The 17,605-nt window shown below is 41.0% G+C and overlaps 1 protein-coding gene across 11 annotated transcripts in view; it reads right to left on the reverse strand.

Annotated features, from left to right (window-relative positions):
- TBL1XR1 (TBL1X/Y related 1) overlaps positions 1-17,605 on the reverse strand; it is a 166,420-nt gene that overhangs the window by 69,247 nt on the left and 79,568 nt on the right. For 4 of the 11 annotated variants that reach the window (XM_077880397.1, XM_077880388.1, XM_077880390.1 and 1 more), the window contains exon 2: positions 13,752-13,815. The exons of 5 other annotated variants lie outside the window; for them this stretch is intronic. The gene's annotated coding sequence lies outside the window, so the exon portion shown is untranslated. Of the gene's footprint in view, positions 1-13,592; positions 13,725-13,751; positions 13,816-17,605 lie in introns of those variants that run through there. 2 more of the 11 variants (XM_077880396.1, XM_077880394.1) reach the window with 2 other exon arrangements.

The following is a 17,605-nucleotide window of genomic DNA, read 5'->3' on the forward strand; positions in this document are numbered from 1 at the left end:
TACACTTAATGGCAAACAACAGAAATCAGCATGGAGATGCAAAGCATACTTTAGGGCTCTATTTTGAGCATGAGCTGTTTTCAGCAATTTTTTCCATCTACCTTTCCACCCCCAAGACTTTCTGAGAGAGACTTAAACATTAAGTTTCTTTACTGACAAGAATACTATTAATGATGAAATACTATCAGCCGTACTGTTTTTAGCCAGTATCGGACAGATGTAGACCAGCTCCTGCCCAACTTGGGACTGAGCTACGGTCTCGGGTAACATAGTCTCCTCCAAGAAAGGTTGGCACCAAGATCAGCAGCTCAAGGAGAATTTGAAATTTAAATAACTAGTTGGTATGTTGCATGAAGCCCACTGGATTGTTCCTAACTAAATTTCTATTTGTAGAACATAAACACATTTGTAATTCTTTCCACCACTTATATAAGTCAGCACACAGTAAATTTGTTCAAAGACCAAAATACCTCATTTAGATATCAGTAATATAGAATTCTTGAAACAGTTTAAATGGCTATAGCTGGGCACAACACAGCAAAGTGCTCTGAAAAAGTTATATTACCTAGAAATGGTAATCCTTTCTATTACTGCAATACAATTGGAGATTAAAAAGACAAAAGGCCAAAAATAAGCCCAACTCTGACTATTTTGGTTAGCAAGAAAATATGAAGCCCTTGTAACATCATACAATCTCATACATACTTTTTACTTTCTGAAATATATTTAATAACTGCTTAGTTTTGTTGGAAATTCTCGTTTCAGGACTGGGGAAGGAAAAACTGACAAGAAAAAAGGCCCTGAGTTGATCAAATTAATGGCTAAAAATCTCACATCTCATAATTACAATTTTTATTTATTTTTATTTTTTAAAGATTTTTAAATTTTTATTTATTTGAGAAAGAGAGAGAGTGCGCACAAGAACGAGAGCAGGGAGCCCGATGCGGGGCTCGAGCCCAGGACCCTGAGATCATGACTGAGCAAAAGGCAGACACTTAACTGACTGAGCCACCTGGATGCCCCTACAATTATTTTAATGCTAGTGCCTTTTCTCTCATCTTCACCTACTTAAAATCTATTCTGATATATACTTCTTAAAACTCTAGCCTATAAGAAGAGATTTCCTAAGAGTAAATAAACTGAGGATAAGGAATTAATATTTTATAATGCTGTACTTAATACTGGATATTATATTGTAATGGCACTACACTTGTTAACAATTTCAGTATAAAAATTATGCAGCATTCCTCTTCTGATAAATGAATACAACACACTTTAAAAAATGTATCCTAAGCCAAAATTCATAAATGATACCGAGGTCAATTTAAAAAATAGGGAATCAAGGGGATCCCTGGGTGGCTCAGCGGTTTGGCGCCTGCCTTCAGCCCAGGGCGTGATTCTGAGTCCTGGGATCGCATCCTGCATCAGGCTCCCTGCATGGAGCCTGCTTCTCCCCCTGCCTGTGTCTCTGCCTCTCATTTTCTTTCTCTCTCTCTCTCTCTTCCTCCGCCCCCCCCGTGTCTCTCATGAATAAACAAAATCCTTAAAAAAAAAATAGGGAATCTAATAATTGCCTCTAATAGTATTTTCAAAAACTTGTTCAAAATAAGCAACCCGAGGGATTCCATTTCCCATTAATCATACTTGACTCCAAGCATACTCTAATTATGTATCCATCCCCTCAGAATATATGTATTATAAATGATCTTAATGAGCCTTCGCTATATCACTTTGAAGTAATCAAATTATTTGTGTGGGTAGGTTTTGTCTTCTTGTATTGTTCATTTTTATTTCTGTGTCTTTCTGCATTCTATAAAGTTCAGAGCTCAGTGCACAGGCACAAACTTCCAATTTAAAGAAATATCCATTTTGATGAAAGTTACTAACAACAACCTATTAACCAACAGGAAACTGGTTTAGAAAAACACTACTTACTAGTATTTTTATAACACTTTATTGTGAAAATTTTCATACGTACAGAAAACATTTAACAAACTGTACAGAGTATTCACAGAGCTACCAACAAGATTTAGAATTAACATTTCCATCTATTTGTCTTACTATTCTTTCAATTGATCTTAATTTCTGAAGCATTTCATATCAAGCTGCAGATGCGTATACTTTCCCCATATATACTTCAGCTTCTCTATCACTGATTACAGTTCGGTATTTAACACAGTGTTTCTTTCAAAGGAAAAATTTACACAAAATACAATGGGTAGATACTAGGCTTACCATTCAATGATAAACTCAAGCAACCCAAATCCCTAACAGGACCCAGGGTATTGCCATCACCCTAGATAGTTCTCATGTGCCCGTTCCTACTTAATCCCTGTCCCCAACACCCATCCATGCATCCACTTTTCTAAGCCCTGCCAAACAGTTTTTTTTTTTCAACATTAATTTTTGTCTGTTCCAACCCAACACACAATAGTCAAAATTGCCTGTTTTTAGGGCTTCATAGAAAGGGAATCATCATTATGCTGTGGTTTTTGTAAGGCTACGTTCACTTGGCGTTGTGCTTCAGAAATGAATCCAAGTTGCGGCAGGTATCAAGACTGCCCCTTCCTGCTGCTTAGCAGTATTGTGTTGTACGCACACAGCAGTTTAACTATTTTCTTGTTGACAGTCATCTGAACTGCTTCCAGTTTAGGGGTCAGCCACATATTTGGCAGAGTTTACACACACAATCTGGCATTCCACCACTGTGGTTCTTTCTCTTCTGGGATCTCCTCCCTCTTTCTCCTGCTGGACTCCCATACTCTACTGCTGCTGCGGTTATTTCCGAATTTGATCTGATTTCTCCTCAAGCCAGTAAGACTGCAGACAAGCCAAGAGGAGCCTGCCTGAAGACCACCACCAGTGAGATGAGAAACTCACCCGAGGGCCATCTTTTTTTTTTTATTTTTTAAGAAACCACCTCAAGTCCACTTCTACTTGTTTTTGTTTGCTCTACGGTGTCCACATGTTTTTTCACATATTGTCCAGAGGCTGTAGTCAAAATCTGTGGGAGGATTTGTCCAGGAGAAGCCACGACTTCATTTTTAGAATTTTAACTATTTTTCCACTTCAAGAAAAACTGTAATTAACAAATTTCTGTGGGTTTTTTTTTTTCCTCCACAAGAGCTTGACTGATCTAGTCCCTTTCGATCCAAAGAGTCAAACTAAACCAAGAAAAGGCTTCTAGGAGCTGAAGATGATGAGAGATGGAGGAGGGAATACTGTAATTCTGTACATGAATCAATGCAAGTCCCAAAGGCATCCCAAGACATGTTTGCAGAACATACCCAAAGAAGCTAAGGTTTTGAGACCTTCTGACAAAAGCCACTATTCAGGTTCCACACGAACTCTGAGAGGTGCATGCAAGAAGTAGGCCCAAAGCAGCACAGCAAAGCCTTTGAAAACTGAACTGGCGCTGGAAACTGTGACCGTGCCCATGCAACAGTGAGAACTTGCAGTCTGAACCTAACCACACTGATCACCCGTTATTTAAACAAACAAACAAAACCCATAACATTAGTCTGATAAGATACAATCCAAAATTATTTAATACACAGAATCAGGAAATTCTGACCAATTCTCAAAGAAAAAGACCAGAAGACATAACAATCTCAAGATTATCCAGATGTGAGAATTATCAAAACAAAAATGTTAAGACAGCTATTTTAATCCATCCTACAAAGTAAAGGCCTATATTTGAAATTACAGGAAAGTGAGAAGTTCTCAGAAGTGCAAAATATAAAAAGAACTAAATGGAAACTTTACAGCTGGGAAAAATCTAGGGGGAAAAATGATTTGACAAGATAACAGGTACAGACAAAGGAAAGCAAACACTGAATAGCTGATTTGCCAAAAAAAAAAAAAAGAAAAATAACACAAATAGATAAGAAAGGTATCTAAGAAAAATTTCCTAACATTTTGCATCTTTAGCACTAAACAGTAAACAAAACACAAAACCTAGCAATCTCTAACTAAAATGCTTTAGTTTTTATTATTCCATCTCTTCCTGAGCAAGCTCTCATGATTCATCTCTGAAAAATATTCTGATTCTACATAATGTGTATTACACAGAATTTTGAGGAATGCTGGATTACACGAGGACATCGGTTCAAGTCTCGCTCTGTAACTATGACAAAGCATGTGAGATGCCATCACTTCTCTGAGCTTTAATTCCTTCCCGGTAATGACCGAGGACAACTTACTTGGCTTTAAAACGCTGCCCCATTGTTAAGCGTGGGCAGTCAGCTAGGTTCTAACAGGACTCCCGGAGGCCGGGGGCGCCAAGTCACGGCCAACCATGGGGAAGGTCAGAGGCCTGCCCTGGCAGCCCTCCCCGTGAAGCCTCAGCACACTGGTCAGGCCCAAGACAGTGGATGCCATGACCGGAACCACGGGCCAAATCAGGAAGGAGCAGCTCAAGCCCTGGATCCCCGTCCCAGGTAATGAATACTCTCCCCCCTAGTTGACAGCCTTCAATAAAAGATGGAAACCCAACCCCAGGCCAAGGCCTCTCTCCCTGCGGCGTGCAGCCCACGTGCTCCAGTTTCCTCCCGGCCCAGCTCTCACATCTCCAGAGTATGTACTTTCACTTAGTAAACTCTGTTTGTGTCATTCATCCCCTGTGATGTGTGTCTGCCCTTGAATTCTTTCCTGTGACACGACCAAGAATCTCTGGTAATGCCTTTGGAACGGGCTGGGTCTCTCCTCTAGTTCACTTGGCAATACCATGATCTAATTTTAGGAATGCTCTGAGGGTCACTCCTGTTTCCCCAGGTCTTAGCATTAGCCAGATTCTTCACGGCTCTGATTACTTCTGGGAGGTAAGGAGAACCTACAGGTCAGGGAGCTACGACTAGCAAGGTCCAGGGCAACACTGGCAGCAAGCCACAGTGGAAACCACATTATGTAATTCGAAATTTTCTAGCAGTCTCATGAAAATTTTAAAGAGAAACAGGGGGCAATTATTCTACTAAGATTTATGTAACCCAATATATAACCCAATAAAGTATAAAGGATATATGTTTAACCCAAATGTGATCATTTCTTGCAATCAATATTTCAAAATCAAGAATTTACCTTGTCTTCAAAATCTAATGTGCATTTTCCATTTATAGCACATCTTAACTATGACGTGTCATATTTCACGTGCTCAGTATGACATGTCACTAGTGCCTACACCACACACGGCAGGTCTAGCTGTGGAGGTGGAAGGGCAAGGGGAGTGGGACACGATGGCAAACCAGAGCCAAGGTGTCTCAATGAGTCCTATCACACACAAACTACACACTGGGGGTGATAAAAAGGTCAGCCCTACATGGCAGGTAGATCAGAGAAAGTTTGTCTTGAAAACAAATTTCCATCTCTCCTATGAGTAGAGCCTACTATGGGGGGGGGGGGGGGGAGGAGGAGGCAGATAAATGACTTACATATCATTTCAAAATATCTGAATTTAAAGTATTTCTTTTTATGAAAGCCACTGTTTACTTCACGCTACCCACAGTTGTGGGGAGGAAATATCTTGTAGGGAATATATTAAAAGGCATTATAAAACAAAATACATTTCTCAATTAAATGGTTTTAAAGGTTAGGGAAGGAAACACAAAATACACTTCAAAAGTACACAATAATCAAATCAAATGCTTTACTGTGAATTAGCTTCTGAAATTTCACCCAAAATATCAAATCTCCCCCCCTTAAATGAAAATAACAAAAACTTTAAATGTACAAATACTGAAATCACTATATTTTTAAGACAGAATTTCTTCTGTTTTGAAAGACAGTATAACAATTTTATTCCTTAACTGTTTCTTATGCAAAATAAAGGACAAGTGCTCTTTGCGAGAACCTAGGATCCCACCCCACTTTCACCTTGCCACAGTTCCAGTCTTCTCAGAAGTGCAGACATTCTCAGGAAAGGACAGAACTGTGGAAACAAGACCTGGTTCAGAGCAGACTCTACAGTTTAATGTCTATATGATTATAATAAGCAGGAATAATGGATGTCCTATCTATAAAACAGAGGTATTAACAACCTCACAAGGTTAGAGAGATATTTAAGTAAGATAGATACTTACTCTCTACCCCAGAACACTCACTGCTCCTTCCATTTCTGGTCTGATTTTTTTAATCAAAATGCCTTTCAGTGTCTCCTATACATTTAACGTATTTCTATGTAATCTGTTCTAAATTTGTAAACCCTTACGTTCTAAGTCATTTTTTAAATGTATCAGATTACAGGGGCGCCTGGGTGGCTCCGTGGGTTAAGCGCCCAACTCTGGGTGGCGGCTCAGGTCATGATCTCAGGGTCGTCAGTTTAAGACCTGCACGGGGCCCCACAGGGCGTGGAACCTGCTCAAGCGTCTCTCTCTCTCTCCTGGAGTCTCCTTCCGCCCCTCCCCCGCTCACTGGCTCGCTCTTCAAATAAAAAGTATCAGATTTATAATGAACTCAAAATGATCCCATTAAACATCTGACTGGAAATAAACATCAAATCAGACTGTCCTTTACATAAGACAGTGACATAAGAACTGTAATGTCTTTTTTTTTTTTTTTTTTTTTAAAGATCCTCCTTATAGGAGGAAACCAGTAATTACAGAGAAGGAGAGAAAACAGTCATCGTGAAGGATCTCTGTTCCAATGAACCAGGGAAAAACAATCAAAAGCTATGAAAGTAACTGGCTTTCAAAAGGCAAAATGTGGAGAAGAGAACAAGCAGCACCTATTTAAACCGGAAATTCTAGTCTTCTACATACCAAACTTTACTAAGCTTATTTCTTTTGGGAGCAAAAACTTAAAACTTAAGTAAGAAAAAAATGTATCACTATCCACTAGAAAGATGCATGGATTGATGAAAGGAAGGAAGGATGGAAAAAAAACAGACTCCTAATGGCTTCAATACACACAAGAAACTTGCAACGGCCTGCAGTTTCAAGGGTTATGGCTAGGTTGCTAATATGAAAGCATGTGGCCCAACTCTGAATGTGCTAGAATCTAGAAGACTGAATTCAACATAGTCTGGACAGCTTGAAAAGTTGAGATACTTAAAAGTAAGGTCAGAAAACAATCAGGGATAGGACACTCTTGCTTTTAACCTCATTCCATCCGCCACCCATCCTTCTACCTCGATGTGGGTTTTAAATTTTTGCTCTCACTCTATTCTGGGTTCCTTGACATAGGAAGAGAGCTAGATTTTGTTTCTGGTTGCATGATGCCTATGTTAAGAACCTATGGAACAGATACCAGAATCACGTGAAGCATGAAGATAAATTTCCAAACAAGAGCAAACCACCATAACAAGTTCTACCATTACATTTAATGTAAGGCTTACATCCATGTAAGAATCCAAGCTTTCTTTCTTTGACTTTCAGATGATAGATAACCACAATCTCTCAGGTCCCATTTTAGTTATAAAAGCCTCACATCAATAACCATCCTCCAATGGTAAAGATATGGGGTATCCACTGAATATAACTCCAACGCATATATGCTCTGCTTTTCTGAGTTTATCTTTTTAAGTTTGTAATAAAAGATAAACCATACATTTTCAAAGAGACAAGTGCTCAGACATATACAAAGGCCTAAGTCCTTCTGAAAGAAACTGAGCCTTTTGCAGCTTCATCTATTATGGGTTGGGGTGGGGGTGGGGGTATCCGTGAAGATTAAGTTTTTCAATGTAACCATTTTACTACTGATTGGAAAATGAGTTCTCCAGAGGTATAAATTCTCAACCAAAAGAAAATAAATACTTCACACGATGCCATCTATATGGCAATGCCATTCATTCTTCCCATTTAGTAACACCATTTCAAAATTACAGGACAGCGAAAGATGTAATAAATAATGACAATGAATTTTCCTGCAATGAAAGGAACAAATTCGTTTAGAGATGAGATAATCAAAAAGTAGGTACTAAAAGGGAACAGATCACTGGCTCCTCAATATGCACTACGCTGCTTCTTGCGAGATCCTTCTTGGGAGGGTCACAACTCCGGCGCCTTATCTTCAATCTAGCAAGCCATAACTTACTTTTACCAGCTCTCTTAAGACAATCAAGTTCTGGGAGGATAGATGCTAACCAAACACACTTGACCAGTTTATGAATGAGAAGAATGATTTACTAACACAGAGAAATGTGACTGCAGCCCGGAACAGTCACTGGTGCAACAGGTGCAACAGCACCAGGTCCCCATTTCCTCAGCACTCAACCTTCCGGAGGAACCAAGCAGCTTCTTTCCACAAACACAGGCTCGCTGAGGGAGGAGCTGCTGAGGAGCCGGTGCCCTCCGCACCTCAGAGCAGGACTCTACCAGGGCGGACAGGGAGCCGGGAGACCAATTACTCCAGCGTCCTTGCCCCTGGAGCGGAACGACTCAGAGGCATGTTCTATTCTGTCTCCCAGAGGGAGCCGCAGCATCTGAGCCCCAACCACCCACAACAAGGACCTACTTTGTAAGGCCTCTGTCTGTACTGGCCTCTTTATCTGACAGCCCGGCCCGCCCCTACAGGAACTCTCCGGGGTCACTTTTCAAGTGAAATAGAGTTGTCTCAAGGGTATGATTCCATGAAAATCAAATCTAAGACAACTGGTCAGTGTGGTTCTTTTCTGGGTAGGAAAATCTTGTTGTTAAACCAAACGATTTTTAAGAAGTTGTGTGATGACTACAGAATCAGAACAAGAGAAAATAGGAGGTCTGAAGGACTGGTCAAAAGATTTGATAGATAATCTTGTTTTCAAGAAAACCTATCTTTTAAACAGTTCAAAGAAAAAGATAAACAATACTAAAACATACAAAAAGATGCAAATTTGAAGTACAGTGAGATACCATTTCTGATCTAACAGATTAAAAATATGCACACACCCCTATGTATTTATACTCAAAAAGTTCTGCCCATCCACTGTTTACAATGAGTAAACAGGCACCCTAATCCATTGCTGGAAGGAATATAAGATGTCATAAAACCTAAGGGAATTTGGCAAATTGCCTAAAACAAAAACAAAAACAAAAACAAATCCCTATTTATGATCATACCTAAAACTCCCACTCTTCAAACAGATATGATACATCCCTGTACTGGACTACCAGACAGCCATCAAAAGGAATGAGGACGGACTCTATATAGTGCTATAAGGTGATCGCCAGGGGCTCCTGGGGCTCAGCTGGTTAAGCGTCTGCTGGCGGCTCAGCTCATGATCTCGGGGTCCTGGGATCGAGCCCCACATCAGACTCCTGGCTCAGCAGAGTCTGCTTCTCCTTCTGCCCTTCACCCTATTCCTGCTTTCTTTCTCTTTCTCGCTTTCAAATAAATACATAAAATATTTTTTAAAAAGATGATCTCCAATATAAATACATGCATGAGTTTTCTTATATATTTTTTAAATTAACAATATAGATAAAACTGATTACCTAGAAGGGGAGTAAGAAAATACAAAGGTACCTTATTTCGAAGTAACATAAATGTTTTATATATAATCAAAACAAAACTAAACCAAAATATTCAAATTCTAAATACTAAAAATTAAATGAAACAAATGGACCTGACTATATATAACAAGATGGCAGAAAAATGATACAAGCAGATTTAGTTCAAGTACTATAGAACATAATACTCTGTAAACCCTGGCAGGACACAGGCCAAAAAAGCTGTTTTTAGGAACCATATTAGTGGTACTGGTTTAAATATATAAATATATATTAAGATAAAAACCATATAATAGTTCTATATGCATTTTATATATTTACATATTTCTATCTTACAGGTTTCATTTATATAGTCTATATTATTTTAATATATTCATATTACACTTATACTTAATAAAACATAATATTATAAATATATTTTACAAAGGTTTTTATAAAAGCCAACTTAAAAAGGCTCCTTTGGCCAAGACCATCTGAACATCATAATAAGAGTAAAAACTGCAATGTAGTCAACATATGAAATAAAATATTTAAATCCATAAGCTCAATGGCACTTTAAAAAAATCCTCATTGGTCTACTTTTCCAAGACTCTAGGAAACAACCAGTAACTTTGAAAACTGGTAAATAAAGGAGTGAATCAAGTATTCAGTATGCCTTTCCTATGCAAACTGTGTAACCAAGTATCAGAATAACCAAGTATCTTATGAGGGAAGTTTCTCTCCACAGATCCTAAATAAAGCCCTGACATATTTGGGATAGCAACATCTTGAATGTTCTCACGGAAATAAGAGATCTAGGCAATGGGCAGCAGTCACCTAATATCACAACAAGAGACAATTAAAAAGGGTACTTCTTCATGGAGTACTTAAGCACCTCCTTATGAAATATTCTGTTACCCTCACACCAAAAATAAAGTAGGAAAAACCTGAATTAGATCAAGCTCTCAGATATAACTACTGATCTGCAAGAAAGAGAGGCTCTTTACTGTAGGGATGCAATTAACACAACAGACTGAGGAAACCTCACATGGCAAATAAACTAACTGGGAAAAAAACGAAGTAAGTAAAGAGGTAGAAGAGTAAGATGTACATACCAACCAAATGTATGGATTTTGTTTCGATTTTGCAGAAACGTTATTTATGAGCAAATGAGGAAAACTTAAACTAAATGACTATTTAGTGCTAGTTAAGAAATTATCATCATAATCTCATATCCATTAAAATGTTCACTACCCTCCCCCAAGAAAAAGAAAAAAAAAGGACAAAGAACATCACAGAAAATAACAAAGTATTGGAAAGAATGTGGAGAAAGATAAATCAGAACCCCTGTGCACTTTGGTGGGAATGGAAAATAGTGCAACCACTCTGGAAAACTGTGTGCAGGTTCCCCTATGATCCAGCAGTCTCATTTCTGGGTTTATACCCAAAAGAAGTGAAAGCAAAATTCTGAAGAAATATTTGTACACGCAAGTGCACTGCAGCATTATTCACAACAGCCAAAGATGGAAGCAACGGGAATTTCACTGACAAATCAATAAAGAAAATACAGTATATGCATATAATGGAATACTCAACCTTTAGAAAGAAAGAAATGGTGTCACATGCTGCATGTCACAAAACTGATGAACCCAGAAGACATTATGCGAATAAGCCAGTGACAAGACAAAGACTGTAGGAGTCCACTTACACTGTGTAAAGTCGCTAACACAATCAAACTCATAAAACCAAAACTAAAATAAAATGGTTGGTTGTTGCCAGTTGCTGTTAAAAGGGGGAAATGGAGGTTTTTGTTCAAAGGGTATTAGTTTTATAAGATGAAAAAGTGTACATCTAAAAATGTTTAAGGTAACACATTTTATGGTTTTTACTATAATTCTTCAGAACTATATTTAAATCGCTTTTTAAATTAAAAAATGCCAATTTTAAAGTGTGATAATGGTATTGTGGTATATATATTTTTAAATAGTCTGTATCTTGCATAGACACACATACTTACATAGATCATGAATGAAATCATATGCTACATGTACTAGCTCTAAAATAACTGGGGGGAAAGGGTGGAGGGAAACAGGAGAACCAGGTGGTTAAAAATGAAACAAAATTGGTGGCTACTGCAGCTGGGACAGAGCTGGGTCAGAGTTCATGATGCTAGTCTGTCTTCTTCAGTGTATGTTTGAAAACGTGCACAACATAAAAAGCTCAAATAATAACATACATTTGTTGGCCAATGCGTTTTATGAATACCATGAGGTATTTACAGAAAACAGTACACAACATTTATTTAGGAAAGTAGCTGTAAATCATAATGACGTAAGGTGCAATTGGAGTTAAAATAACTTGTATCTAGGCAAGTAAAGAGTAAGTAAAAAAAGACTATTACAAATCCCTCATCCTTATTTATATCACAAAGTTGAGAGTAGGGACATTCCCCAGGGCTAGGTATACATTCCCACAAAGCATTCCTTTATGGCATTTTCAGGGGAAAAAACACAAGATACTACATAGCACAGGTTTAACTAAAAACTGGGCATTTGTCAGGTTCATGAGAAAACTCCCACTGTGAACCAACACCTACAAATGTACTAGCACATCAGGCAAATGTGTACAAATGGCTGTGGTGTCCTCAGCTGCTATATTCTTGGCCTTCTTCATCTCTAACACTGACACTTATTTAGAACTAACATATATGAACATAAATCTCTGCGATCATGACATAAAAATGATTTCAGGACTTGTCAACAAAACTGGCAAATGTGTTGGAAATCATCTGACATGAAATACCGGTAGTCTATGAGCTGTTCCAAAAACAACAGTCTCTGCGAGGGGGACCCTGAAAAATTTACTTGAAGATAAGCACCTCCGGGAGGGAGCCAGCTGCGCTGCACCTGCACCTCAGGTACCCACTGGCCTGCACCATGGATTCTCATGGGTGACCTGCCACCAACAGTTAAGGCTCCAACCGTCAAGAGAACCAACAGGTTTCAAATGTGAACTTTAAACACAAAGCCGGGAGCAGGTAACCCCAAGGATGGAGCTGATTTACCAGCAGAGCTGTTTCTTGCATAAGAAACGGTAACGCTCCAGAGGAAACAGCAGATTCAGCAACGGTTAGAGTCGCCCAAGCGCCCTGAAGTGGCCAGCGAGGGCTCCTAAGTTAATGAAGAGCCTCGGCATCCTGCCTGCTGGCTAGGGCCGCACCAAAAATTCTTAATTTCCTTAACATTTTCCATTAACTGCTGAGAAAGAACGGGAAAGGGGAGAGGAAACCTTCTTACCAACATACTGAAAAGTCCATCTCCAAAATGAATCATTTCCTAGGAATATGTTCAGAGAGAACTCATCTCACCCACTTATCCTGGTTCTAGTTAGTTTTTAGTAGCTTTAGTTTCAGACTGATTTCCCACCAAGTTATGTGAGCCTTCATCGGTTTCTACAGCTACCTGATTTAATGTGGAAAACAAAAATGTGATTAAGTAAAGATAACTTAAAAATCTAATAATGCACTGTAGAAAATACTTTGAAATAAATTATTGTTAAGCAACTAATTGTAAAAAACCCAAAAAGAAAAAATTCATTTGTCTACTATTTATTTATTGAACTCGACAATACATACCAAGAGCATTAGGTAAGGAATTACTTTTTGTGTGGGAGAATCATGGTGATTTTAGTCAACGGCAGTGAGCTCGCTTAGGCTACGGGAGAATAAACCTGAGAAACGGAGTCCGATTCTGTCATCTAATTTTACAGGAGTCCTTGCCAAAGTCACCCAGGGCACCTGCAGAGGGAAGGGCGGCCTCAGCTCCCGCACGGACTCTTACTCCACCGGGGAAGGCGGCTAAGGTGGGCGTTCCAAGAGTGAGAACGGTTCTCCTGAAAATCGTTCCTTCGCTGAAAGCAGAATTCTAGCCATTTAACTGCCCATTAGCTATAAACGTTAAGATAAATACGATGTGCAAAAAGGCTGTTTTGGTGAGATGACTGACAAGCACAAGAGCTGCTACTGATGCTACAGCCTGAGTCTAACAAGAAGGTTCTAGTCGCAAACCGGAGCCGGCTGGTTCAAGCCTGGGGTCGAGCCCCGGGGCGGCGGGCCGGGGGCCTAAGCCGCGGGTGACGGGGTCTCCAAGGGAAGGGGCCCCCTTTTCCTTTTCTAACTAAACAGTCAAAAATTACCTTCGGGACCTTACACGGCACATGCTGTAAAACACTCTCCCTACTCTGGGCGCGCAGACGCATTTCGCCAAACCGGGAGAAACTACAAGTCCTTCCCAGGTGCTCACAGCAAGACGAGAAAGCGACCGGGGACGAGCGCCGTTCGGGTGGGCAGCTTACCATTGGCCGGGCATTGAGGTGGGGACGCGGCTGGGGTCCGGGCCGCCGGTCACAGCTGCTGACGCTGAGGAAAAGGAAAGTAAGCTATTCAGTGCGCCCTCCAGCAAGCGGCCGCGCCCGAGCTCACGGGCAGCTTCCGGGCCGAGCCGACCCGACCCGCCGCCGCTGCTCACCCGGTCCCCGGGCCTTACCGGGCCGGCGGCGGGGGCACGACGCGCACTGCCAGCGCCACGCCGGCGCCACGGGGCCCGGGGCCGGGCTCGCTGCCCGCAGGGACCGCGGGAGCTCACGGCCCGGCAGCCAGGAGCCGCCACCGAGGCCCCGAGCTCCGGTGCACAGGCCTCGCCCGCCGTCCCAAGCCTGAGTCCCAGGCCGACCCCGGGACCCGTGGGGGCCGAGGGGGCCGAGGCGGCCGAGGCGGTCGTGGGGGCCGTGGTGGCTGAGGTGGCCGTGGGGGCCGAGGGGGCCGAGGCGGTCGTGGGGGCCGTGGCGGCCGTGGGGGCCGAGGGGGCCGTGGTGGCCGAGGGGGCCGAGGGGGCCGAGGGGGCCGAGGTGGCCGTGGGGGCCATGGCGGCCGTGGCCCCGAGAAGGGGCAGCGGGGCTTCACCTGCTACCCCGATCCAGTGAATTCAGGGAGCAGACCCGAGAGCGAGCGCTAAGGGCACGCTCACGGCCGGCTCAGGGCCAGGCCCCGCCGGAGCACCGAGCACCGAGCACCGCCGCAGGGCCCCCGGGCATCGGCTCCTCCTCCGGGACGGGAGCCCAAGGCCTGGGAACCACAGCGGCGCTCAGGGAGCAGGGCGCCCGCCGAGCCGACCGGCCGCGGGGCGCCGGGACACCGCAGCGCACAGCCCTTCTCGTACCTACTGCAGACCCGCTCCGGGGACATCACGACGGAGGCCGAACAACAACCAGGGCGCCGCCAGGCTCTGCTTACCTCCGGGCCATCTGTCACAGACATCGATTGTTCTAGCATACAGATTTCATGAATCTCTGAGCTATAAGCTATCCAGGGCCACTTGTTATCCAAAAATCGGCGGAGTGCCCGTGTATCAGAGACAAGTTCTGGCACACGCATCCATTCTATTTATTTATGAATGATTAGCATGTGCTCCTGAATTACATACATTTTGCAACACAGAAAACACAAGTAAAAAACAAAGATGTGTGCCTTTATGTCAAGTACGCTTCTTGATAATCTCTTATATTCTTAACCATCTTCTAAAATGATTCGATTGTGGCAGGTGAAAACCTCATTTTACTAACTTGAGTATCCATCCGCTCTACCATTATCTTGTTTCCTATTCTTATTTATATTCTTATATTCAGGGTTTTTTTTTTTTTTTTGTAGGAATCTTTAAATTATTAGTCTGTTTTGTGGGGTCTGCTTGAAACTAGATCATATAAGCCATAAATCTACATAATCAAACACAAGTAAACTTATAAAACTAAGCTCAGACACATGGCAGTTGCCAGAAACGGAGCAAAGGACTTGGAGTGCTCCTACTACTTTGTGGAGCTCCCACTCCTCCAAATCCCTTTATGTGCCCCTGAGACACAACTTCCTGATATCAGGGCTGAATAAGGGTGCAAATTTGAACCCCTATGTTAAATATCAGTAACATTTAATTTTTAAAAATATAAAATGATCCTAAACAGACTAAGAGCTCTGTACCCCAATGGATACTTGTTTTCAACTACCAGGATGTACACACAAACCTCAACACAGAAACTCACACAAATCTTACTGCCTTTGGAAGATTCTAAATTAGATCATTGCAGTGGCTGGTCTTTCTTGTTCCTCCCCTGCTTGGTTCTCTTCTCTTACTTTTCTGTGATTACCGAATCTTTCTTTCATCACACTCCTAGAGGTTTCTAATCTCAGTTTTCTCTGGTTAGCCTTTCTCTAGTTTTGTTTTCTTCATTGATTCGTTTGGCTTTTCTTTTTAGATTATACCTCCTTAAGGGAAAGGGTCGTAATAGTAATTTAATAAACATTTAAGTAGTTAAAAAAATATCTGATCCTAGGAATCAAAGGGTGAATAAATCGGTGGAAAATAGCATGTCAACAGGTATGTCATTTGCACATACAATATAATCTGAAAAACTGAGGCATTCCTTTCAAAAGATTTTATTTCTTTATTCCAGAGAAAGAGAGAGAGAGAGAGAGAGAGAGCGAGAGCGAGAGCGCGCACGAGCCTGCCTGTGAGCATGAGTGGGGAGAGGGGACGTGGGAGAGAATCGCAAGCAGACTCCCCACTGAGCAGGAGCTCGACGTGGGGCTCCATCTCACCACCCTGCGACCATGACCTGAGCCAAAACCAAGAGTCGGACGACGCTTAACCAACTGGGCCACCCAGGAACTCCTAAATGGAGGAGTTTCTAATATACACATATATAATATTGTAAAATATAATTATAAATAAATATATATATATATATTTAATAAATAAATAAATGCTGGGCCATATTTTGGATTCTACATTAGCTGCTTTCCTAAGCAACTCCTTTAGCCATACCCTGGCCATTGTGGAGTGTGTTTATAAAGCATACCACACAACTCTTCAGCTTATAAAATGAATTATCTGAATTTTAAAAGATAGAATTATATATTCCACAAAAGAATTACAGAAATCTAAAGTGTATTTAAGATAATCTCATAGAACGTATATTAAAACTACTTGTACTAAAGTAATTCAAGTTGTCCTAAAGAATCAAAATGTGTATCCTTTACACTTGCCTTTACAATCTCACTTGCCAAACATCTCCCACTCTTGCCATGGCCTGTCACCAGTCCCCCTGTTCTCTGCACACGCTGGCTGCCATGACATACCCCATCATCAACCAGGAATTTCCTCCTACTATCGTTCTGGCCACAAACCTATCCCATCTCTTTCAAGGTTCAGCCCAAATGAGCTTCTGCCCTTGAGACGAAATGAGCCTCCTTTATTCCTCCTCCTGTAGTGCCTTATTCTCTTATCATGTCTCCCCTACCAGACTTCCAGAGACCAGGGACTTGTTTGTTCACCTTGCTCGTCCACAGGAGAACTAAGAGAACGAAGAATAGTGCACAGAATGTACACAGTTCTTAAGATCCATAAGTACTGTAATATTCATAATATAATGCGGGAATAGGTACGTACATATTTGAAAATAAAACACAAGAGACTATTACAGCATAAATAAATCAAACTGGTAAGGGTGAACTTAATGGTGGATTTTCATTTTAAAAATGTTTAGGAGAGCCTAGCTATAAACCAGTATTTTTAGTACCACTTCCAGGAAGTGGCAAATAAAGACTGATATTTTGACATTAAAAGAAAACTCAAGAGCATGTGATCAATTATATTATAAAATTAGTGTGAAAGGATCACCCACTTTGTATACTACTACATCAACTAAACCCATCTGCATTACTTTTTGTGATGCAATCAAGGTTTGCGGGCTTTGGTTTTGTATCCAAATAAAAAGCTTTGCTTTTACAATCTATATTTCAGAACATTTTACCTGAAGTAGATGAAGTATTAATTTTAGAATAGGATTTCAGCATAGAAATAGACACTGCTAACTCAGCAGACATCTTCTAAAATCTACCACCTACACATAATTAGGAGAATTTATTTTTTAAGATGCAAAAATCCTTTAAAATTCAAAATTACTAACCTGCAGTCTCTAGAAGTAAATTTACTTGATTTATAGATTTCTTGAAAAGCTAATGGATTGTGGGTTCTTTCCCTAGGGAAAGGTGCAAGCAAAACAAAAATGGACTTATAATCTTAAAGTAGCAACATAACCTAATCTAGAACCTAGCTGCCAGAAACAAATTCAAGAAATTGTACCTGGTATCCTTAAAA

The sequence above is a fragment of the Canis aureus genome, chromosome 31 (genome assembly GCF_053574225.1).
Source record: "Canis aureus isolate CA01 chromosome 31, VMU_Caureus_v.1.0, whole genome shotgun sequence".
In the NCBI taxonomy this organism is placed as follows: domain Eukaryota; kingdom Metazoa; phylum Chordata; class Mammalia; order Carnivora; family Canidae; genus Canis; species Canis aureus.